General features: G+C 44.5%; 1 protein-coding gene across 2 annotated transcripts in view; it reads left to right on the forward strand.

Moving 5' to 3' along the window:
- Positions 1-11692: 11692 nt before the first annotated feature.
- The window catches only part of LOC129853086 (SH2B adapter protein 3-like), a 60554-nt gene continuing 48063 nt past the window's right edge, over positions 11693-24183 (forward strand). Inside the window, exon 1 of one of the 2 annotated variants that reach the window (XM_055918778.1) lies at positions 11693-11792. The gene's annotated coding sequence lies outside the window, so the exon portion shown is untranslated. Of the gene's footprint in view, positions 11937-24183 lie in introns of both variants that reach the window. The other variant, XM_055918779.1, reaches the window with a different exon arrangement.

Below are 24183 nucleotides of genomic sequence, written 5' to 3' on the forward strand. Positions count from 1 at the left end.
ACTCGACACGTGACTTAGGAACGGGCCAATCGCTGACAGCCTGGACCTTAGCGGGATCCATCTGAATGCCTTCAGCGGAAATAACAGAACCGAGAAAAGTGACAGAGGAGACATGAAAGGCACACTTCTCAGCCTTCACGTAGAGACAATTCTCTAAAAGGCGCTGGAGTACACGTCGAACGTGCTGAACATGAATCTCGAGTGACGGTGAAAAAATCAGGATATCGTCAAGGTAAACGAAAACAAAGATGTTCAGCATGTCTCTCAGTACATCATTAACTAATGCCTGAAAGACAGCTGGAGCATTAGCGAGACCGAACGGCAGAACCCGGTATTCAAAATGCCCTAACGGAGTGTTAAACGCCGTTTTCCACTCGTCCCCCTCTCTGATGCGTACGAGATGGTAAGCGTTACGAAGGTCCAACTTAGTAAAGAACCTGGCTCCCTGCAGCATCTCGAAGGCTGACGACATAAGGGGAAGCGGATAACGATTCTTAACCGTTATGTCATTCAGCCCTCGATAATCCACGCAGGGGCGCAGAGTACCGTCCTTCTTCTTAACAAAGAAAAACCCCGCTCCGGCGGGAGAGGAAGAAGGCACCACGGTACCGGCGTCGAGAGAAACAGACAGATAATCCTTGAGAGCCTTACGTTCGGGAGCCGACAGAGAGAATAGTCTACCCCGAGGGGGAGTGGTCCCCGGAAGGAGATCAATACAACAATCATACGACCGGTGAGGAGGAAGAGAGTTGGCTCTGGACCGACTGAAGACCGTGCGTAGATCATGATATTCCTCCGGCACTCCTGTCACATCACCAGGTTCCTCCTGAGTAGAGGGGACAGAAGAAACAGGAGGGATAGCAGACATTAAACACTTCACATGACAAGAAACGTTCCAGGATAGGATAGAATTACTAGACCAATTAATAGAAGGATTATGACATACTAGCCAGGGATGACCCAAAACAACAGGTGTAAAAGGTGAACGAAAAATCAAAAAGGAAATGGTCTCACTGTGGTTACCAGATACTGTGAGGGTTAAAGGTAGTGTCTCACATCTGATACTGGGGAGAGGACTACCATCTAAGGCGAACATGGGTGTGAGCCTCCCTAACTGTCTGAGAGGAATGTCATGTTTCCGAGCCCATGCTTCGTCCATAAAACAACCCTCAGCCCCAGAGTCTATCAAGGCACTGCAGGAAGCAGCCGAACCGGTCCAGCGTAGATGGACCGACAAGGTAGTACAGGATCTTGATGGAGAGACCTGAGTAGTAGCGCTCACCAGTAGCCCTCCGCTTACTGATGAGCTCTGGCCTTTAACTGGACATGACATGACAAAATGTCCAGCAGAACCGCAATAGAAGCAAAGGCGGTTGGTGATTCTCCGTTCCCTCTCCTTAGTCGAGATGTGAATACCTCCCAGCTGCATGGGCACAGTCTCTGAGCCGATGGGAGAGGATGGTTGAGATGCGGAGAGGGGAAACACCGTTAACGCGAGCTCTCTTCCACGAGCTCGGTGACGAAGATCTACCCGTCGTTCTATGCGGATGGCGAGTGCAATCAAAGAGTCCACGCTGGAAGGAACCTCCCGGGAGAGAATCTCATCCTTAACCTCAGCGTGGAGTCCCTCCAGAAAACGAGCGAGCAACGCCGGCTCGTTCCAGTCACTGGATGCAGCAAGAGTACGAAACTCTATAGAGTAATCCGTTATGGATCGATCACCTTGACATAGGGAAGCCAGGGCCCTGGAAGCCTCCTTCCCAAAATCTGAACGATCAAAAACCCGTATCATCTCCTCCTTAAAGTTCTGATAAACGTTAGAACACTCAGCCCTTGCCTCCCAGATAGCTGTGCCCCACTCCCGAGCCCGACCAGTAAGGAGTGATATGACGTAAGCGATCCGAGCTCTCTCTCCAGAGTATGTGTTGGGCTGGAGAGAGAACACAATATCACACTGGGTGAGAAAGGAGCGACACTCAGTGGGCTGCCCAGAGTAACATGGTGGGTTATTAACCCTAGGTTCCGGAAACTCGGAAGACCAGGAAGTAGCTGGTGGTACGAGACGAAGACTCTGAAACTGTCCTGAGAGATCGGAGACCTGAGCGGCCAGGGTCTCAACGGCATGACGAGCAGCAGACAATTCCTGCTCGTGTCTGCCGAGCATTGCTCCCTGGATCTTGACGGCAGTGTTGCGAGAATCCGTAGTCGCTGGGTCCATTCTTGGTCGGATTCTTCTGTTATGCTGATGAAGGAGGACCCAAAAGCGACGTAACAAAAACAGAGTCTTTATTCCAGTCTTAAACAAACAATGATTCTCCTGGATATTATCAAAGGTAAATCCAAAACGGGAAACTGAAATCCTCTCGTCAGTAGAGAGAGACGACTGGAGACGCGACCACAGACTGCAGGTCGCTTCAGGAAGGCACAGACCGTAGCTGACATAGACACCTGCTCACACGCAGCATCTGACGAAGGCAAAAACATGACAGGGCGGAACAAGGACACAGAACAGCAAACCTCAAACAAGAATCCGACAAGGACAGAAGCGGAAAACAGAGGGAGAAATAGGGACTCTAATCAGAGGGCAAAATAGGGGACAGGTGTGAAAGAGTAAATGAGGTCGTTAGGAGAATGAGAAACAGCTGGGAGCAAGAACGGAACGATAGAGAGAGAGAGCGGGAGAGGAAGAGAGGGAGGAGGAGAGAGAGGGATAGAAAGAGGGAAAGAACCTAATAAGACCAGCAGAGGGAAGCACAGGGACAAGACATGATGATCAAAGACAAAACATGACATATAAATATTATTATTACGTAAACCATAGTTCTAAATACAGTTAAAGTCGGAAGTTTACATACACCTTAGCCAAACACATTTAAACTCAGTTTTTCATAATTCCTGACATTTAATCCGAGTAAAAATTCCCTGTCTTAGGTCAGTTAGGATCACCACTTTATTTTAAGAATATGAAATGTCAGAATAGTAGTAGAGAGAATGATTTATTTCAGCTTTTATATCTTTCATCACATTCCCAGTGGGTCAGAAGTTTACATACACTCAATTAGTATTTGGTAGCATTGCCTTTAAATTCTTTAACTTGGGTCAAACATTTCGGATAGCTTTCCACACGCTTCCCACAATAAGTTGGGTGAATTTTGGCCCATTCCTCCCGACGGAGCTGGTGTAACTGAGTCAGGTTTGTAGGCCTCCTTGCTCGCACACGCTTTTTCAGTTCTACTCACACATTTTCTATAGGATTGAGGTCAGGGCTTTGTGATGGCCACTCCAATACCTTGACTTTGTTGTCCTTAAGCCATTTTGCCACAACTTTGGAAGTATGCTTGGGGTCATTGTCCATTTGGAAGACCCATTTGCAACCAAGCTTTAACTTCCTGACTGATGTCTTGAGATGTTGCTTCAATATATCCATATAATTTTCCATCCTCATGAGGCCATCTACTTTGTAAAGTGCACCAGTCCCTCCTGCAGCAAAGCACACCCACAACATGATGCTGCCACCCCCATGCTTCACGGTTAGGATGGTGTTCTTCGGCTTGCAAGCCTCCCCCTTTTTCCTCCAAACATAACGATGGTCATGATGGCCAAACAGTTCTATTTTTGTTTCATCAGACCAGAGGACATTTCTCCAAAAAGTACGATCTTTGTCCCCATTTGCAGTTGCAAACCGTAGTCTGGCTTTTTTATGGCGGTTTTGGAGCAGTGGCTTCTTCCTTGCTGAGCGGCCTTTCAGTTTATGTCGAAATAGGACTTGTTTTACTGTGGATATAGATACTTTTGTACCTGATTCCTCCAGCATCTTCACAAGGTCCTTTGCTGTTGTTCTGGGATTTATTTGCACTTTTCGCACCAAAGTACGTTCATCTCTAGGAGACAGAACGCGTCTCCTTCCTGAGCGGTATGACAGCTGTGTGGTCCCATGGTGTTTATACTTGCTTACTATTGCTTGTAAAGATGAACGTGCTACCTCAGGCATTTGGAAATTGCTCCCAAGGATGAACCAGACTTGTGGAGGTCTACAATTTTTTTTCTGAGGTCTTGGCTGATTTATTTGGATTTTCCCATGATGTCAAGCAAAGAGGCACTGAGTTTGAAGGTAGGCCTTGAAATACATCCACAGGTACATCTCAAATTGACTCAAATTAGCCTATCAGAAGCTTCTAAAGCCATGTCATAATTTTCTGGAATTTTCCAAGCTGTTTAAAGGCACAATCAACTTAGTGTATGTAAACTTCTGACCCACTGGAATTGTGATACAGTGCATTATAAGTGAAATAATCTGTCTGTAAACAATTGTTGGAAAAATGACTTGTGTCATGCACAAAGTAGATGTCCTAACCGACTTGCCAAAACTATAGTTTGTTAACAAGAAATTTGTGGAGTGGTTGAAAAACGAGTTTTAATGACTTACATACACTTAGGTTGGCCTAAACTTCCGACTTCAACTGTACATGTTTTAACAGGTTATTACATGCATTTTGTCAGGATGTTTCAGCGTTTACAGCCCAGGTTTAATGACACCTCACGCCAATTGTAAATCTTATGCAGCAAAGAACCCTCTCCTGCTCTTCAGTATCAACCAAAGGAATGCCTTTGTTTAGAGAGACTGTTGACCGCCCAAAAACTGTAACGTCCAAAAAGTGACGATTAGAACAATATATTTTTTTTTAATAATATTATTATTTTATATATTTTTATTTATTTAATTTATTAAAAAAAATATATATTTTTCTCCCCAATTTCATGGTATCCAATTGGTAGTTACAGTCTTGTCTCGTCACTGCAACTCCCGTACAGCCGTGCGTCCTCCAAAACCCAACCAAGCCGCACTGCTTCTTGACACAATGCCCATTTAACCCTGAAGCCAGCCGCACCAATGTGTCGGAGGAAACACTGTACACCTGGGGATCGTGTCAGCGTGCACTGCGCCCGGCCCACCACAGGAGTCTCTAGTGCACAATGGGACAAGGACATCCCTGCCGGCCAAACACTCCCCTAACCTGGACGACGCTGGGCCAATTGTGCACCGCCCCATGGGTCTCCCGGTCGCGGCCGGCTGCGACAGAGCCTGGACTCGAACCCAGAATCTCTAGTGGCACAGCTAGCACTGCATTGCAGTGCCTTAGACCACTGTCCCACTCGGGAGGGAACAATATTTCTAAGATAGGAATGTTCAGTGGGGATCTAAAGAATAATCATGTCATATTGTTTTTCATTTTGTGATGTCATTAAAAACTGTATCACGAAAATACTGTAACATGAAGAGCTTTCACACTGTGTATGTCAGGTTGACATCCTTTACGTTGTGTAGGAAATATGAAGAACGATGAAGCTAGTTTTGTTAAGATAGGAATGTGATTTTAGTTTTCCAACGAGATCATAGTTTTCATGGCCTTTGCACATTAACTAAGCCAGGTCAGAAGAGTGTGTCAGTGTGACTGAGCCTCCCTTTTCGAGCAGAGTGCTTAAAAGGACTCGCTAAGAATCAACATACCAGACCAGCAGACGTGAAGTGTAAGTTAAACGTTACAAATAGTTGAAATTCCCAGACAAAAAGACGTTTGACCGTGGTCCACACGTTGAAAGGGTTAAAAACTCGGAAACTCTCAGCACAAGTTGAAGAAGATAAAGACTAGACCTTAACATTGCCAGTCTGCAGCTGGGCATGTGTAAAGTGAGTTTGGCTATCTACCCGAGGAATCCCATCTCAGACAAACATCTGAGTATCTGCTCTGAAAACACTCCACTACAAGACCAAGACAACTAAGAAGGACATTGTGACTATGTATGTAGATCTTCATGTGCTCCTCCATTGTATCAATCCAGAAGGAAAGTATTCTGCTCACTACTCCCTGGGACACAGCAAATTGTTCAGCAAGATCACCCTGGAGTAGATTCACCTTCAGTATTTCATCAGTGATATGCATTTTGAAGATAGCCTTGTAGAATTTCTGCAGAAAAGCTACATGGTCAAAGAAGTAAGAGGAAGGCCAGTATACAACATTGAGCTAGTGTCATTCTTCAGGATGATGTGGGTCAATGGCTCTGCACCACCACATTGGGTTTGTTTGTGGCAGATGGGCTTGTTGACGGGTTCACTTGACACATAGCTGTGATCAGACAGTGCTGGAATCTCCCATTGAGTATCAGCATCTTTATGCTGCGTTGGCATTAGCACACTCAGATCAGACCCTGGCCGGGGACTTTAATGCAGGCAAACTTAAATCCGTTTGACCTCATTTCTACCAACATGTTACATGTGCACCCAAAGTATAAAAAACTCAAGACCATCTTTACTCCACACACAGAGATGCATACAAAACTCTCCCCCGCCCTCCATTTGGCAAATCTGACCATAATTCTATCCTCCTGATTCCTGCTTACAGACAAAAATTAAAGCAGGAAGTACCAGTGACTCGCTCAATACGGAAGTGGTCAGATGACGCGGATGCTACGCTACAGGACTGTTTTGCCAGCACAGACTGGAATATGTTCCGGGATTCATCCAATGGCATTGAGGAGTATCCCACCTCAGTCATCGGCTTCATATATAAGTGCATCGACGATGTCGTTCCCACAGTGACAGTACGTACATATCCCAACCAGAAGCCATTGATTACATGCAACATCCGCATCGAGCTAAAGGCTAGAGCTTCCGCTTTCAAGGAGCGGAACACTAATCCGGACGCTTATAAGAAATCCCGCTATGCCCTCAGACAAAACATCAAACAAGCAAAGTGTCAATACAGAATTAAGATTGAATCCTACTACACTGGCTCTGACGCTCGTCGGGTGTGGCAGGGCTTGAAAACTATTATGGACTACAAAGGGAAACCCAGACGCGAGCTGCCCAGTGACGCGAGCCTACCAGATGAGCTAAATGCCTTTTATACTCGCTTCGAGGCAAGCAACACTGAAGCATGCATGAGAGTGTAACAGTATAACTTTAAACCGTCCCCTCGCCCCGACACGGGCGCGAACCAGGGACCCTCTGCACACATCGACAACAGTCACCCACGAAGCAGCGTTACCCATCGCTCCACAAAAGCCACGGCCCTTGCAAAGCAAGGGGCAACACTACTTAAGTCTCAGAGCAAGTGACGTAACTGATTGAAATGCTACTAGCGCGTACCCGCTAACTAGCTAGCCATTTCACATCCGTTACACTCACCCCCCTTTCAACCTCCTCCTTTTCCGCAGCAACCAGTGATCCGGGTCAACAGCATCAATGTAACAGTATAACTTTAAACCGTCCCCTCGCCCCGACACGGGCGCGAACCAGGGACCCTCTGCACACATCGACAACAGTCACCCACGAAGCACGGTCGTTACCCATCGCTCCACAAAGGCCGAGGCCCTTGCAAAGCAAGGGGCAACACTACTTAAGTCTCAGAGCAAGTGACGTAACTGATTGAAATGCTACTAGCGCGTACCCGCTAACTAGCTAGCCATTTCACATCCGTTACAAGAGCACGAGCTGTTCTGGATGACTGTGTGAAAACGCTCTCGGTAGCCGATGTGAGCAAGACCTTTAAACAGGTCAACATTCACAAATTCGCAGGGCTTGAGGTATTACCAGGATGTGTACTCAAAACATGCGCGGACCAACTGGCAAGTGTCTTCACTGACATTTTACATTTACATTTACATTTAAGTCATTTAGCAGACGCTCTTATCCAGAGCGATTTTCAACCTCTCCCTGACCGAGTCTATAATACCTACATGTTTCAAGCAGACCACCATAGTCCCTGTGTCCAAGGAAGCGAATGTAACCTGCTTAAATGATTACCTCCCCATAGCACTCACATCGGTAGCCATGAAGTGCTTTGAAAAGCTGGTCATGGCTCACATTAACAGCATCCTCCCAGATACCCTAGACCCACTCCAATTCGCATACCGCCCTCAACAGATTCACAGATGACACAATCTCAATCGCACGCCACACTGCCCTTTCCCACCTGGACAATGGGAACACCTATGTGAGAATGCTGTTCATTGACTACAGCTCAGCGTTCAACACCATAGTGTCCCTGAAGCTCATCACTAAGCTAAGGACCCTGGGACTAAAACCCTCCCTCTGCAACTGGATCCTGGACTTCCTGATGGGCCCCCCTAGGTGGTAAGGGTTGGCAACAACACATCCCCCACGCTGATCCTCAACACTGGGGCCCCTCAGGTGTGTGTACTTAATCTCCTCCTGTACTCCCTGTTCACCCACTACTGTGTGGCCAAGCACAACTCCAACACAATCATTACGTTTGCCGACGACAACAGTGGTAGGCCTGATCACCGACAATGATGAGACAGCCTAAAGGGAGGTCAGAGACCTGGCAGTGTGGTGCCAGGACAACATCCTCTCCCTCAATGTGAGCAAGACAAAGGAGCTGATCGTGGACTTAGGAAAAGGTGGGCCGAACAGGCCCCCATTAACATTGACGGGGCTGTAGTGGAGAGGGTCGAGAGTTTCAAGTTCCTTGGTGTCCACATCACCAACGAACTATCATGGTCCAAACACACCAAGACAGTCGTTAAGAGGGCACGACAACACCTTTTCCTCCTCAGGAGACTGAAAAGATTTGTCATGGGACCCTAGATCCACAAAAAGTTCTACAGCGGTACTGGTACCCACTGTATATACTCGTTATTGTGTTACTTTTATTTTTGTATACTTTAGTTTATTTGGTAAATATTTTCTTAACTCTTTTTTAACTGCACTGTTGGTTAAGGGCTTGTAAGTAAGCATTTCATGGTAAGGTCTACACTTGTATTCGGCGCATGTGACAAATAAAGTTTGATTTGATTTTGAGCATCATAGCGCAACCACTTCTCAGGAAAAGGATGCTCTTCAGTCAGCCTCTTGTCCACGAAGTGTTGGGCATCCCCTTACCGAACATAAAATGGCCGTTTTGCATGAATCCATCTTTGAAAATTTGTAAGAAGCGATACTGAGTTAGTTAGCTAACTCAGTAGTAAAATCTAATTAATTATAGCATAGATTCTCTACGTTCCTTCTCCATCGAATAGCCTAATGGGCCAAATTTTAGCTTTCAAATGATCTAGCAAATTCGAGGTGAAATTATTACATTAATTATTTGTTATATTCTTCCATCACCTCCCGAATAAAAAATGAATACGGCCCTACTTCTGAAAAAGTTAACTGGGACAGATATGCTGAAGTGGACTCGGCCCGAGTACCATTAGCCGGAACCCAGAGTAATATGATTCTGCCGGACTCGGGAAGAGCTAAGCCCGTATGAAGCCCCCAGAGCCCGAGTCGATAAAACGGAATAGGCTCGAACCCACCATGTTGACTGGGTACCTTGGCAAAATATAGCTAGCTAGCTTTCATCGCTTGTTGGTTAGCTACCTAGCCAATGTTAGCTCTCATCTGACTGGTATAATGTTACGTTAGCTAGCTAGCTAATCAAAACAAAACCACATTCATTGGCTAGTTACAGTACCTTGCCTGTTTGTTAGCTAGCTAGCTTTTAGCTGACTGATGTTAGCTAGCTACAGAGGTTAGCTGCTGAACGTTGTACAAGCATGCTAACGTTAGCTAGGTAACATTAGCTACCTAGCTAATCAAAATATATGTTTGACCTCAGCTTGAATACCAACATATAGCTAGCTATATACAATAGTCTAGGTTTGATCGCATAGACTACTTACAACTGGCAGCTGTGCTGTTGCCAAGCAACCAACCCTGTGTTAGAACTATGAGTTTCAGCGAAAAAAGACGTTAGCATTGTCACAATTGTTACAAAAAGTAGCACGCGAGAGCGATAAATTATATATTTAATAAAAACGGTTGCACCTATACATTTAGTCAATCTGGCATTTTTTAATCAAATGATCACTTTATGGACGCTATAGTCTCGTTTTAATCTGAAATCTAGAATTTGAGCTAGGTAGGTGCAAGAAATCGCAAAACTCAATTGCTAATGACACTGTTAAGAATTCCGGTATGTGAATCTTAGTAATGGACAGACGGCTCACGAGGAGAGGTGGGGAGCGTGTTGAGTACCTCCAATCAAGTTGCTTGCGAATTGTTTATCCAGATTGGTGTGATATTTATTGGCTTAGATATGATGATAGGGAGATTTTAATTTAACACTGAGCTTCAACCAATATCTATGTAAACTTTGCTTAAATTTTGCTGTCTGTATTCTTTCTTTAAATGTTGTCCATCACTAGCAGCACCGTATCACCAAGTAAATGGTTGACGAATAAAGGTGATTCAGATTTTTTAACACTATTCTTAATTAACACTGTAGTATAAATACGAATTCAAATAACTGCGTATCATACAGCACTGAATTATTTTTGTAACTTTATTCTTGTACATCTCACTTGTTTTGTTTCCCCAATATATCAATACGAAATAAACTCAGCGTTTTATCAGCTCCTTTAATAATAAAAGTTATATTAAATGCATAGGCTATCGTCTACTTGATGTGCAACATCAACACGCACTCAACCGCAGCAATTTTGACAGCGGAAATGATGAGGACAAAACTTTTTTCCGCGTAGTTTCATCTGTGTGAAGCCAGCAAAGCCAACCAACAGCAGCTGGCAACAAAAATGCTGCGATTTCGGCAAGAGCCTTTCAAAATATAAGTCCCGCGAATAAAAGGCATACAATAAAACAAAGGCCTTAGTATTGGAGTATTTTATGTTAGATTCTCATTTATCATTATATATACACAAAAAATATTTGTAAACTTTCATTCAATACCAACAATTGGTAATCGTGTTGGAGGATGTGCAGGTTTAGCTTGTTCTGCAGGATTTAATAAAACATATTTTGACTTCTGTGGGAATAAATTCTAAATCAATTCAAAGTTTATTGGTCACGTACACAGATTTGCAGTTGTTATCACAGGTGCAGTGAAATGCTTGTATTTCTAGCTCCAACAGTACAGTAATACCTAGCAATACAAAACAATACTACACAAATAATGCAAAAGTAAAAATATATAAATATCAGAACGAGCAATGTCAGAGTGCGGAATATATATATAATGGTGTGTATAGACAGTATGGATACTATATGAATAGAAAAGTAGTTATATAGGATGAGCCATGACTAGCCATGAATATTATTGAAGTCAGATGTCTGCAGGACCGCGTGCCCGTGGTCCCCAACCTCCAGGGGGCCCCCATTTATTTTGTCCTAATGTTTGAGTCACTCATATAGCATCTGAACATGGTCTTGGCAAAATGTCTAGAATTTCAGAAAATTGGCTCTAAAACGGCAAATTCTTTCCCAGATTATCCGGCCCTGAATTGTTCCATGGGCTTGACACAGACATCATTTTGATTCTCTTTGAGGTTAGATATTGATTATGCAATAGTAAAATAAGTATTTTACTTAGGCTACATAACATTGTAAGTCATCATTTCCTGCAATCAAATCAAATAAAATTGTATTGGTCACATATACATATTTTGCTGATGTTATTGCGGGTGTAGCGGAATGATTGTGTTCCTAGCTCCAACAGTGCAGCAGTATCTAACAATTCATAATACTTTACAAAATGTGTCGTTAAGTCATCGTTAAGACCTCTGACTTCATCATTCATTTGATTTCACTGCCGTCATGTTCGTGCTTTTTTCTTTCCTTCAGTTCCCTACTTTTATTGTGAAGGTTTTTCTAAAACGTCACCCGGAACTGACGACCTCGATCTCGCCAATGCTGCTGGCTTCACACCAGTCAGTTTCGTTCCTGAAAACACATTCAACATGCGAGAGAAAGCAACGGGCGTTTGGGCTTGCAGGTACATTCTAAGTATATATGTATTATTATGTACCGAAGTTTGTTTTAGTTATTATAAATGTTTCACAACGCATATGGGTTATGCTACGTCCACGTTTTTGGTATGTCGTCGTGCTATGGGTGCACATCCAAGATAACAGAGAACGTGAGTATAGCCTATTGTCAAGAGCCTTGTGTCAAATTTGGTCTTGTTTCCGAAGTGCTGAAAACAGAGCGCCAATCGTTGGAATAAGTGTCGTTAAAAATCAGCTAGCTTGTTTGTAGTAAATTGTCCACACATAGTAGTTAATTTCAGGAAAGTTGTATCATGAACTCCAACTGTGTTTAGCTAGCCACTGTAGAAATGTGTACATTTCTGGATTAAATTTAAAGGGCCGTCCTCTCCATCCCAGACGTGACTAAATGACTGGTTTGCCACTTCTTTTGATAGTTTCTTGCAAAACATTTGATAACTAGCAAAGTTCTTCTCAGAAAGACAACCACGTCAGACCACAAACGGGATTTAGTTAAAATGTCCAAACTTTCCGAATGAGGATGTATTACTGGTTTTTCTGTCACACACCTGTGACCTGTTCAGCAAGTTAACGTTGTGTAACGTTAATAAAGTGTTATGTAGAACTAACATGCCTCTCTGACATGTTGAAATAAGAAATCATGTATATCTGAAACGTTTGCCTACTGAATTACCTTGGGCTGTGTTCAGAAACATAGTAAATCTTTCATTATATGGAATTGATGTCGTTTTGAACACCTGGTTGGCATTAGTGAGTGCACATTGCAGATAGACATGGCATTATAAAGCCGGTATGATTCTTACTTGTCAGACATGCATGTGTTCTACTACATGTCTGTATGCTGTACAAGATGTTGCCTTCCTGAATGTGGGCCCCTTCTAGCTTTTTGCAACATTATGCAACTCTACTGAAGATAACCGAGCAGTAGTCAGCACAAAATCCTTTGGTTTCTCAGAGGGTGGTTGTTTAACAATTTCTTAAAATATGTCACTTGCTGCTTGGGGGGCACACACAAAGATCAGAGACTTGGAATCCATACTGAATATCCCTTGGACCGGCTTGGACTGGCTATCAGCGTCCTTCTAAGAACTATGGGCGAGCTTTGTATGGATTTGCCCTTCACTAGAAGTAGCCTACTCTGTAGAGTCTCTGCAAACCGCTTTGTGACTGCACCACACACTGCATTTATTTATGCAAGTGTCAGTGATGTTTACTAAGGTGAATGCTTGGTGGGGTGTAAACCCAGCCTTAGCCTGAACCCCAAAATGTTACGGTTTGGATTAGGGCAATTCCATGGTAACTGAGCGATGCTGAGACTCAGATTTGTCACTTTAAAATGTCAAACAAAAATCAATAATTGCAAAGTTAAACAAACCATACAACTCTATGCACAAGGTCTACGTTTAACCATTTCCAGTGAAATTGTTTACAGAAACACATTTACTTGAAGAACAGTGCAGTGCAGATATAAAGTTTGGTAACAGAATGATGGCACAAACAGCACAAAAAAATATTTAGTATTCCAATGCCTGACAAATTCATTCAAATTAGTTTTGCATAAGGCCAATGATTCTGACGATTCCGACAACAAATGTGTAAAAATCAGAATGACGTTATGTTTGAATTCCAGGCTATACCAAATAGGAGCAAATAAGCCTAGAAAGTTGAAGAGCGGTGTGCACGGTTTTAGGAGAACGTGACATCAATACGTAGGCCTATCTTTTGCAGAATGTTTAATTATGTCACCATCATTTACAGTATGTCCGTATTGGTGGATTTTGGTACCAGCTCACAAAAACCTGTTTGGGAATATTTTTGTTCTTACCTATGCTGGTTCCCAAAACTACTTGGTTTATAGGCTAATAGTTCTCTGCTATAGCCTATGTTTGAAATGTGTACACAAGCTCAATCGGCAGAATAAATGGCGTTCTGATGATCTCTGTTGTGGGTGACTTGCATGGAAACATCAGTCGTATACATGATTACAGGATGCAGAAGAGAGGAACAATTGGGGAAGCTGGTGCTGTTGCACAATTCCTTTGTTATAGACTTAAATCAAAACAATAATTATCTCAGCAATGCTATAGGCCTAAGAGGTGTGTCAGAGCGTGCTCGTCTGCCTGAACCCAGCTTTTATACACAAAACAAATCCTACGTTTTTCTCTTCAAAGTAGAGGTCTCTGGTGAGATTAAGTGATGAAAGGACTTCTTTAAAGTCTCTTGAAGGGCAAAATGAACTGCATCACTATGTTCACCTCTCTGTTCTAAACCTGCCACGTGTGCCGGTTTGTATGTGTTCTAGTTGCATGTTGTTAGGCTACGATGTTTCTTGCATGCCCACATGTATGCTTGTCTATTCCTGGTGCTTTTCACATCTCAAGCCCTTTGCAGACTCTGAAACTTTTTAAGACCGTAAGCACACATGGATCAGCTTCTGCCATGCATGAATACATGTCCTTTTAAAGAGATGTTATCACCAACTATGCTTTCCGTTCCATTAAGCGTTAACAAAAATTCCATAGATTTCACTGGTGCACGAGCTCTGACCCTCATCGGCCCTACAGTAATATAAATGTAGATCAGTGTTTCTCAGCCTAGAGGCACTGCTGCCTAGTCTGTTGCTGACCACGGTGACCGGCCCCTCTTATTAGGGCCTAAGCTAGTTTTAATGTAAGGCTGTCCTTCTACCTCAAAGGAATGCTTATGTTGCGCCCTGGTACTTGAAGGTCCTGAAACAAATAGAGAGCGAGAGAGAGAGCGGCTGAACCCCACACCCTCACAGTAAGTTTGGACCCCTCCCACAGGGGAACAGTGTGTTATGATCTGAGTTGGTGATATGCAAGCCCTCTCTCCAGCCCTGTGTGTTTGAGATGAGTGCTGCTCACTGGCAGACAGCTAGGGAGGGTTGCTATTTGGTGTCTTTAGGCCTAATTGACAGACGGCTAGGGAGGGTTGCTTTGTGGTGTCTTGAGGCCTCACTGACTGACGGCTAGACAGCAGTAAAATGACTAGCTAGACAGGCGTGTACCAGTACAGAGTCAATGTGCATGGGGGACCTGGTTAGTTGAGGTAATATGTTCATGTAGGTAGAGTTATTAAAGTGACTATGCATAGATGATAACAACAGAGAGTAGCAGTGGTTTAAGGGGGGGGGGGGGGAATGCAAATAGTCTGGGTAGCCATTTGATTAGGTGTTCAGTAGTCTTATGGCTTGGGGGTAGAAGCTGTTTAGAAGCCTGTTGGACCTAGACTTGGCACTCCAGTACTGCTTGCCATGCGGTAGAAGAGAGAACCGTCTATGACTAGGGTGGCCGGAGTCTTTGACAATTTTTAGGGCATTCCTCTGACACCGCCTGGTATAGAGGTCCTGGATGGCAGGAAGCTTGGCCCCAGTGATGTACTGGGCCATTCGCACTACCCTCTGTACTGCCTTGCGTTCAGGGGCCGAGCAGTTGCCATACCAGGCAGTGATGCAACCAGTCAGCATGATCTCGATGGTGCAGCTGTAGAACCTTTTGAGGATCTGAGGACCCATGCCAAATCGTTTCAGTCTCCTGAGGGGGAATAGGTTTTGTGTTGCCCTCTTCACGACTGTCTTGGTGTGCTTGGACCATGTTAGTTTGTTGGTGATGTGGACACCAAGGAACTTGAAGCTCTCGACCTTCTCCAATGCAGCCCCGTCGATGAGAATGGGGCATGCTCTGTCTTTTTCCTGTAGTCCACAATCATCCTCTTTGTCTTGATCACGTTGAGGGGGAGATTTTTGGCGGTGTGGTGCCAGATAGGTTGTCTCGTCGTTGTCAGTGATCAGGCCTACCACTGTTGTTATCAGCAAACCTAATGATGGTGTTGGAGTCGTGACTGGCAGTGCAGTCATGAGTGAACGGAGTACAGAAGGAGAGTGAGCACCACCCCTGAGGGGCCATTGTGTTGAGAATCAGCGTCGCGGATGTGTTGTTACCTACCCTTACCACCTGGGGGCGGCCCGTCAGGAAGTCCAGGATCCAGTTGCAGACGGAGGTGTTTAGTCCCAGGGTCCTTAGCTTAGTGATGAGTTTGAGGGCACTATGGTTTTGAACCCTGTGCTATTCATTGACTACAGCTTTCTCACATAGGTGTTCCTTTTGTCCAGGTGAGAAAGGGCAGTGTGGAGTGCAATAGAGATGGCATCTTCTGTGGATCTGTTGAGGCGGTATGCAAATTGGAGTGGGTCTAGGGTTTCTGGGATAATGGTGTTGATGTGAGCCATGACCAGCCTTTCAAAGCACTTCATGGCTACAGATGTGAATGCTACGTGTCGGTAGTCATTTAGGCAGGTTACCTTAGTGTTCTTGGGCACAGGCACTATGGGGATCTGCTTAAAACGTGTTGGTATTACAGACTCGGACAGGGAGTGGTTTGAAAATGTCAGTGAAGACACTTGCCAGTTGGTCAGCGCGTGCTCGGAGTACACGTCCTGGTAATCCGTCTGGCCCTGCGGCCTGTGAATGTTGACCTGTTTAAAGGTCTTACTCACATCGGCTGCGGAGAGCGTGATCACACAGTCTTCCGGGAAACAGCTTGTTCTCTGATGCATGTTTCAGTGTTATTTGCCTCGAAGCGAGCATAGAAATAGTTTAGCTCATCTGGTTGGCTCATGTCACTGGGCAGCTCTTGGCTGTGCTTCCCTTTATAGTCTGTAATGGTTTGCAAGCCCTGCCACATCCGACAAGCGTCATAGCATGTAGTACGATTCGATCTTAGTCCTGTATTGACGCTTTGCATGTTTGATGGTTCGCCAGAGGGAATAGTGCGATTTCTTATAAGCTTCAGGGTTAGAGCCCCGCTCCTTGAAAGCGGCAGCTCTAGCCTTTAGCTCAGTGCGGATGTTGCCTGTAATCCATGGCTTCTGGTTGGGGTATGTACGTACGGTCACTGTGGGGATGACGTCATCGATGCACTTATTGATGAAGCCAATGACTGATGTGGTGTACTCCTCAATGCCATCGGAGGAATCACGGAACATATTCCAGCCTGTGCTAGAAAAACAGTCCTGTAGCTTAGCATCTGATTCATCTGACCACCTTTTTATTTGATCTAGTCACTGGTGATTCCTGCTTTAATTTTTGCAGGAATCAGGAGGATAGAATTATGGTCAGATTTGCCAAATGGAGGGTGAGGAAGAGCTTTGTATGTGTCTCTGTGTGTGGAGTAAAGGTGGTCCAGTGCTTTTTTCCCTCTGGTTGCACATTGAACATGCTGATAGAAATTTGGTCAAATGGATTTAAGTTTTCCTGCATTAAAGTCCCCGGCCACTAGGAGCGCCACCTCTGGGTGAGCGTTTTCTTGTTTGCTTATGGCGGAATACAGCTCATTTAATGCTGTCTTAGTGCCAGCTTCTGACTGTGGTGGTATGTAAACAGCTATGAAAAATACAGATAATCTCTCTTATCATGAGCTTATCATGAGATACTCTACCTCAGGCGAGCAATAGCTCGAGACTTCCTTAGATATCGTGCACCAGCTGTTATTTGCAAAAATACATAGTCCACCGCCCCTTCTCTTACCAGACGCCGCTTTTCTGTCCTGCCGATGCAGCGTATAACCAGCTAGCTGTATGTTGATAATGTCGTCGTTCAGCCACGTCTCCGTGATATTACAGTTTTGAATGTTTCATTGGTAGTTTAATCTTCCGCGTAGGTCATCTATTTTTATGTACTACTGTACACATGCATGGCAGGAGAGAAGACTATGATTTGTGTGTGCGTATGTACTATGTAGGAACCCATGTGTTGAGGTGGGGGGTCTTTGTGTGTCTATGGAAACAGTAATGAGAGACTTGTTTGTTTTTGTAAGTGGGTATTGATTGTAGGCCTATAAGTAGGCAGTGTAGCCTACATGCAGTGCTGTTGTGTTTTACTTGAGTGTTGGGGCTCTCTACTCAATTTGAATGAGCTTGGAGGTTCATGCTTTGAAAATATGAGAAACTTCAATTGATAAAAGACAGAATCATTGAAAGATTTTGTGTATATGTGGTGAGTGGGTATCAAGACAAGTCAGCAGCCTACAGTAAGACAGGAAGTGGAGTGGAGAAGCGGAAGTAGGAACTCTCAAACACAGGCATGTGCACAGACAGGGCTCTACCTGCCCCGTTACCCTTCCAGTCTCCAACAGACAGGGCTCTACCTGCCCCGTTACCCTTCCAGTCTCCAACACAGAGCTCTACCTGCCCCGTTACCCTTCCAGTCTCCAACACAGAGCTCTACCTGCCCCGTTACCCTTCCAGTCTCTAAAGTGCCCTTTTCAGTGGCGGTATAATTTCCCCCAAAATGATTTTTTAAAATGTTTAAATACATTCTTTGGCTTTGTTGTTCAACCCACTGCCCTCAAATCATCCTTAAATGATCATCTATGCTTCAGAACCAAACAGTTGTGCGTCTTGATTGTTGACCAATGACCGGTCCTCAGCATTGGTGCACAAAGGCGGGCGCGCATATCCAGATTATTGACCAGAAATAACTTATTTCATTTCCTCCCGTTTTGCCTGCCAAAAACAGAGTAGGTCTACGTTTATCACCCATATAAAATACAGTTTAGCAATCTACTACTGACTCATCTTAGCCAGAGCAATCTACTACTGACTCATTTTAGCCAGAGCAATCTACTACTGACTCATTTTAGCCAGAACAATAGGCTACCTGGCGATTTGATTGATAATTTTTACATTTCAGATAGGCCTAGCTTGGGTGGCTACTGGCTATAGATAAGCAGCCAGAACATCGCACCGCCTTCAATATTATGGGATGATATTTGTGAGGAAGAACTACCGGGCTGGCACTCTGCAGGCAGGCTGCCTTCCAAAGACAGAACATGCTTTTCTTCTTTACAAGTTGGCCGTGTGATTTTTCTTGCTCTGGACTCCAGAGAAATGACATGATATACAGTGCCTTCAGAAAGTATTCTGAAGTATTTTTACACATTTTCTTATGTTACAGCCTAAATTTAAAATTTATGAAATTAAGATGTTTTTACATTTTTTATCACTGGCTTACACACAATACCCCATAATGTCGAAGTGGAATTATGTCTTTAGACATTTTTACAAATTTAATGAAAAAATGAAATGTCTTGAGTCTAAGTATTCAACCCATTTGTTATTGCAAGCCTTAATAAGTTCAGGAGTACCCATTTGGTTAAACAAGTCACATAAGTTGCATGGAATCACTATGTTCAATAATAATGTTTACCATGATTTTATAGATGAGTGAGGTTATTTTTTTTAAATCAATTTTTAATTCAGACTGTAACACAACAAAAAGTGAAATAAGTCAAGGGGTATGAATACTTTCTGAAGGCACTGTATACCAAGCTGATATTGGCTGCTAACATGATTGACTTTCAGCTCTAAATGTAGGTGTAAAACACAGTTTATTTCTGTAGCCTAGATTGCATTTTGTAAATGCATGACTGTTTATGACTGTAATAACAGGCTACCGGTACATTTGCACAGGGATTGTGCGCGCATGTTTGCAAGCTTTGTAGTATCATTCCTTTTTGGGGGTCGTGGGTCAAAAAGTTTGAAAACCACTGGGATACATGATGGTGACAACAAATGGAGTTGGGTTGGATATGGTCATGGTAGGCTACAGTATTTCTGACCATCTTCTATTTTGACTGGAATTGTGTTGGTCATTGGTAATAAGTGCAGAATTTATTCCAGTTCAAAATAGTTGAGCAAAATACTTTACTCATCTGATTACTGCTTTCCCCTCTTCTTGGAAGAATTGCTCAACTAGTGGTTCCTTGGACCAGTAGCCTAACAGATGGATGGGGAACCCCTGGTTTGACGTATGCTGACTACTCTGTTTGAGTTCTGATAAGAGTTGGCTCTTGACCTGTTTCTTGGCATATGACTGTGTAGCTTACTTGGTGACTGACTGATTTAATTTGCGTGAGGAGTGGAGTAACTTGTTTGTCTGGCAGGACTGAGTCCACTCCAATGGCCTCCAACCATCCGTGCCCCAGGGCTGAGTCCACTCCAATGGCCTCCAACCATCCGTGCCCCAGGGCTGAGTCCACTCCAATGGCCTCCAACCATCCGTGCCCCAGGGCTGAGTCCACTCCAATGGCCTCCAACCATCCGTGCCCCAGGGCTGAGTCCACTCCAATGGCCTCCAACCATCCGTGCCCCAGGGCTGAGTCCACTCCAATGGCCTCCAACCATCCATGCCACAGGGCGTGTCTTTGATTAGCTGTGGGAGGTGTCCTCTTTCATTCTCCACTCGGTTTGATTATTAAAAGATAATCACGAGTTTTGATTTAAAAAAATATCATTAAATGCATGATGAAATAATTACATTCAAATCATTGTTTATAGATTTTTTTAATGGAAATTTCAAAGCCCAAAACAGTGAACTTTCAATTGCCAAAACAATATTCCATCGTCTCTGTCAGGTCCACATTGGGTAGACATCACTAGGACATTTCTATGAATAGTACAATATTTCAGTTGTGTATATTACTTTTTATTTGATGACTTTGTCTTTCATTCCTTCAAAGTCAACCTTTCTCATCTCTGCTCAGGCAGCAGCAGTCAGCCAGACAACATTATCTCTGTTCTCCCCATACTGTAGTGTCTTCAGTCATCCTATTTAGCTCGCCTGCCTAAGTATGCTGCAGAGCTGTCTGACAATAATTGTACTAGTTCTTCAAAGTAGATAAGGCACACTTTCATGAACTGTCTATATCCCTCTCATGGTTGTGTACTTTCTTCTCTCTAATGCGGTTCGCGGGCTGCGTGCATTCTGTGTGCATCTACGTAGCAGGTGTAGAAGGTCATCCATCTCTGACTGAGTCGGAAAGAAAAGGCGCAATAGATTATGGTCGTTGTAGTTATCACTTTTCCGCGCTGAACTAGGTTGAACAACTCCCTTCAGCCCAGCGTCCCACATACTTCTTGACTTGATTTTTCTCATGAATGATTTGATTTCTCGCATGTTGGAAATGGCACGTTAGGTTTTCATGATGAATAAAGGGGTGCTTGAGGTGAATAATATAACCGGAAAGTACCTGCTTAGGCCAGATGGTTCAGTAGTAGGGAGGGGCTAAATCTACTGTCTTCACTAGTTCAGATTTTGCCACTTCCTCCAACCAAAGTAAACAAAGTAGCTAGCTAGCGCACACAAGATTTGCTTCTGCATTCCCAGATTAAAACTTTCACGGTATTTGTTAGCAGAGCATTAGGCTACTAAATATGCTTGTGCTAGCTGAAGCATGCCAAATTTGCTTTTGGACTGTAGAACAGCTTATTTCCTTTCTTTTTATTGCATTTTTTTTATTAGTGTGCTTGCTGAAAGCAAAAACACTAGTTATTCGCCACACCTTTTGTTATTGGCCTATCGATTTTGCCTTAAACGCCATAACAGTAAAAGCTACCAACACCAAAACAACTTTCACAATCATAAATACTTTAGGACAAGCAAGCACACACACACACTTTCTTTAGGAAATTTTAATGTTTCTGTATTGTAAACTATTCATTCCGTCAGTTCCCTCTCTCACCCCTCACTGTCTGACACAGGGAAAATCCTTACTTGTTCCCTGCATTTGGCTTGGCCTTCGCTACTTCATTCTCTATTTTCTAAATCTGGGAAATTGTGGAGTTGTTTCAGTGCGTCATAAGAATAGCTACATTGTGTTGTGTGGAGCTTGCATTGTTGTGAGTACGCATGTTGAAGGACTGGGGAGAAAGGTTAGGAATTATGTCCCTCTTCTGCCAAAGTGTAATCCACTACTTTGGTAAAGTACCCATAAGCTACTAGAGAGGTAGAGAAAAGGTCCAGCTGCCGTTGAGATATAGACTCATCCCACTAGAAGCCTATACTTTACAACCACTTTTTCATAATATATTTATTATTGCTTTACGCACATGGACAACGAGTTGACACTGAAAACAGAACATAGCCTAAGCCTACACATCCCGGCCTACACCGATATGCTCTCGTTGCCGTGTAACGGCCAGCTGACAGACCCGTCTCGTTGCCGTGTAACGGCCAGCTGACAGACCCGTCTCGTTGCCGTGTAACGGCCAGCTGACAGACCCGTCTCGTTGCCGTGTAACGGCCAGCTGACAGACCCGTCTCGTTGCCGTGTAACGGCCAGCTGACAGACCCGTCTCGTTGCCGTGTAACGGCCAGCTGACAGACCCGTCTCGTTGCCGTGTAACGGCCAGCTGACAGACCCGTCTCGTTGCCGTGTAACGGCCAGCTGACAGACCCGTCTCGTTGCCGTGTAACGGCCAGCTGACAGACCCGTCTCGTTGCCGTGTAACGGCCAGCTGACAGACCCGTCTCGTTGCCGTGTAACGGCCAGCTGACAGACCCGTCTCGTTGCCGTGTAACGGCCAGCTGACCGACCCACTTTGTGTTTCAGCTTCCTCTCTGGCTCAGGGTAGTGAACTGAATGAGAGCTGGCTCCCACAGTTTCCAGGCCAGGGTACTGTAGGGTACGGTTTGTGTTGGAGACGGTTGCCAGGGCAGGGCAGGGTTTCCTGTTCCTGAGATTGCTGCCTTAGTGCCACTGGTCGCTAGACCTTTCTTTTGTCTCAGTGAGTCTGCCACCTGGGTTCTCTCCCTTCCTCTGAGAGCCAGGCCAAAGCACATGAGGCTTTTACATACCCACTTCTCTTGGTTCCCTGCTTGTCAGTGTTTTGTACTTCCTTAGAAACACCTTGCATTCAAACACCAAACCTGTGCAATATGGAGAATCAACAACACCATTTGGGATTGGCTCAAAGTTATTGTGTGGTAAAAGGGGATGGCTACTCTGACAGTTGTTCATGTAGGCTAATAGTACAGGGGATGGGGTAGATGTCTTTCTCTGGCGTAAAACAGCCTTAATAAAATAGTCAGGATTCTCTCGGTGTCATGCTAAGTTCAAGGTGAGTGTTTGTCATCTGACGGGGATGAGCTCTTCACTGGGTCCACTGCAGCAGGCTTGAGGAGGGAGGGATCTTCTGTCTACTCCATGGCCTAAAGTAACCACCGTTCCCAACGGGGGTCACATGGAACACTGTTTAGTGTGTGAGCACAGATGCCGACCTATGAGAGATAATTATGTCCACCCTGTTTAGAGGGCTTCCACTAGGACGACGTGAGGGTTGTGTTGCTGCTCTGCCTCCAGTAGGCCAGGGCAATGTCACTGGAGGGTTAGAACAGTGTCACTGGAGGGTTAGGACAGTGTCACACGGCTGAGCCCAAAGGGAATGCAGGGGGACAGACAGCCTAGGGCGAGGCAGGCACACAGTGAAGGAGAGGAAGTGTGTCTTGCAGTGCTGGAGGCTGCTGAGTCATGGCTGGGCTGGCTACACTGATAGAAACAGCCATCTGGGGGCCAGCGGCAGGGGTGGGAGTACCAGCGGGAGCATGCGTACAGGGGCTTTGGGGGCGGAGAGGAAATGGTAGTGGGACATTGATGGTTGGTGATGCAATATTTCTGGATGCTGTCAACGCCTCTGACACACATTGTGACGTCTCTGTCCACCGTGTGAAAAACACATCACGTATGGTGGAGGTTGAGTTTCGTCAGCCTTGGTCTTCTATCTCGAGGGAGGGAGAGGCCATAGAGAACAGCCTAGGGTGTTTATTGACACCATTAGGCCTTATCATGAGACCCCCCTCTTGAATAAGGAGAAGTCCCCAGTTGTAGCATCCATTTGAGAAATGCTGAAGCCAACTTCCTCAATCTGCCCGTCATTCACTCTCACATTACTATATTGGCTCCATTCATGTGTGGCCTTTTCCCTGTGTAAAGCGTATAAAACTGATCTGGGTTTAATCTAATCAGGTTTTATTGCTCTCCTCTACCCCCACCATGCTGCTCCATGCCTCAGCGCTCGCTAACAGAGGGAGAGCATCAGAGATGTGGTGTCCCAGTAACAAGGATTACTGTTGTTTCTAACCCTCAGCAGGCAGCGGAACAGGGAACAAGGCAGATCTCAGTTTTGGTTCTGTAATACTACACATTATTCAAAAACCAACAAAACTCAGTGCTGGAATTATGTACTTCCATGGTGTATTAAACAATAATTTCCACATTGCTGCAAAGTTGGAAAAATTGTATGTAGAGTAGGGTCTACTGCCAAGGAAGTATTCCACTGTTAGTCTACACCTGTTTTACAAAGCATGTGACAAATAAATGTGATTATTCATAAGACAAATTAAATTTATCAGAGTTAGGCCTATTTGCGTCATCAAAAATCACATGTTATTTGTCACATGCTTCGTAAACAATAGATGCAGACTTACACTCAAATGCTTACTAATGGGCCTTTGCCAACAATGCAGAGAGACAATATATAGAACTAATAGAAACATAATAAATCCACAATGAGTAACAATA

The sequence above is a fragment of the Salvelinus fontinalis genome, chromosome 4 (assembly GCF_029448725.1).
Source record: "Salvelinus fontinalis isolate EN_2023a chromosome 4, ASM2944872v1, whole genome shotgun sequence".
Lineage (NCBI taxonomy): Eukaryota > Metazoa > Chordata > Actinopteri > Salmoniformes > Salmonidae > Salvelinus > Salvelinus fontinalis.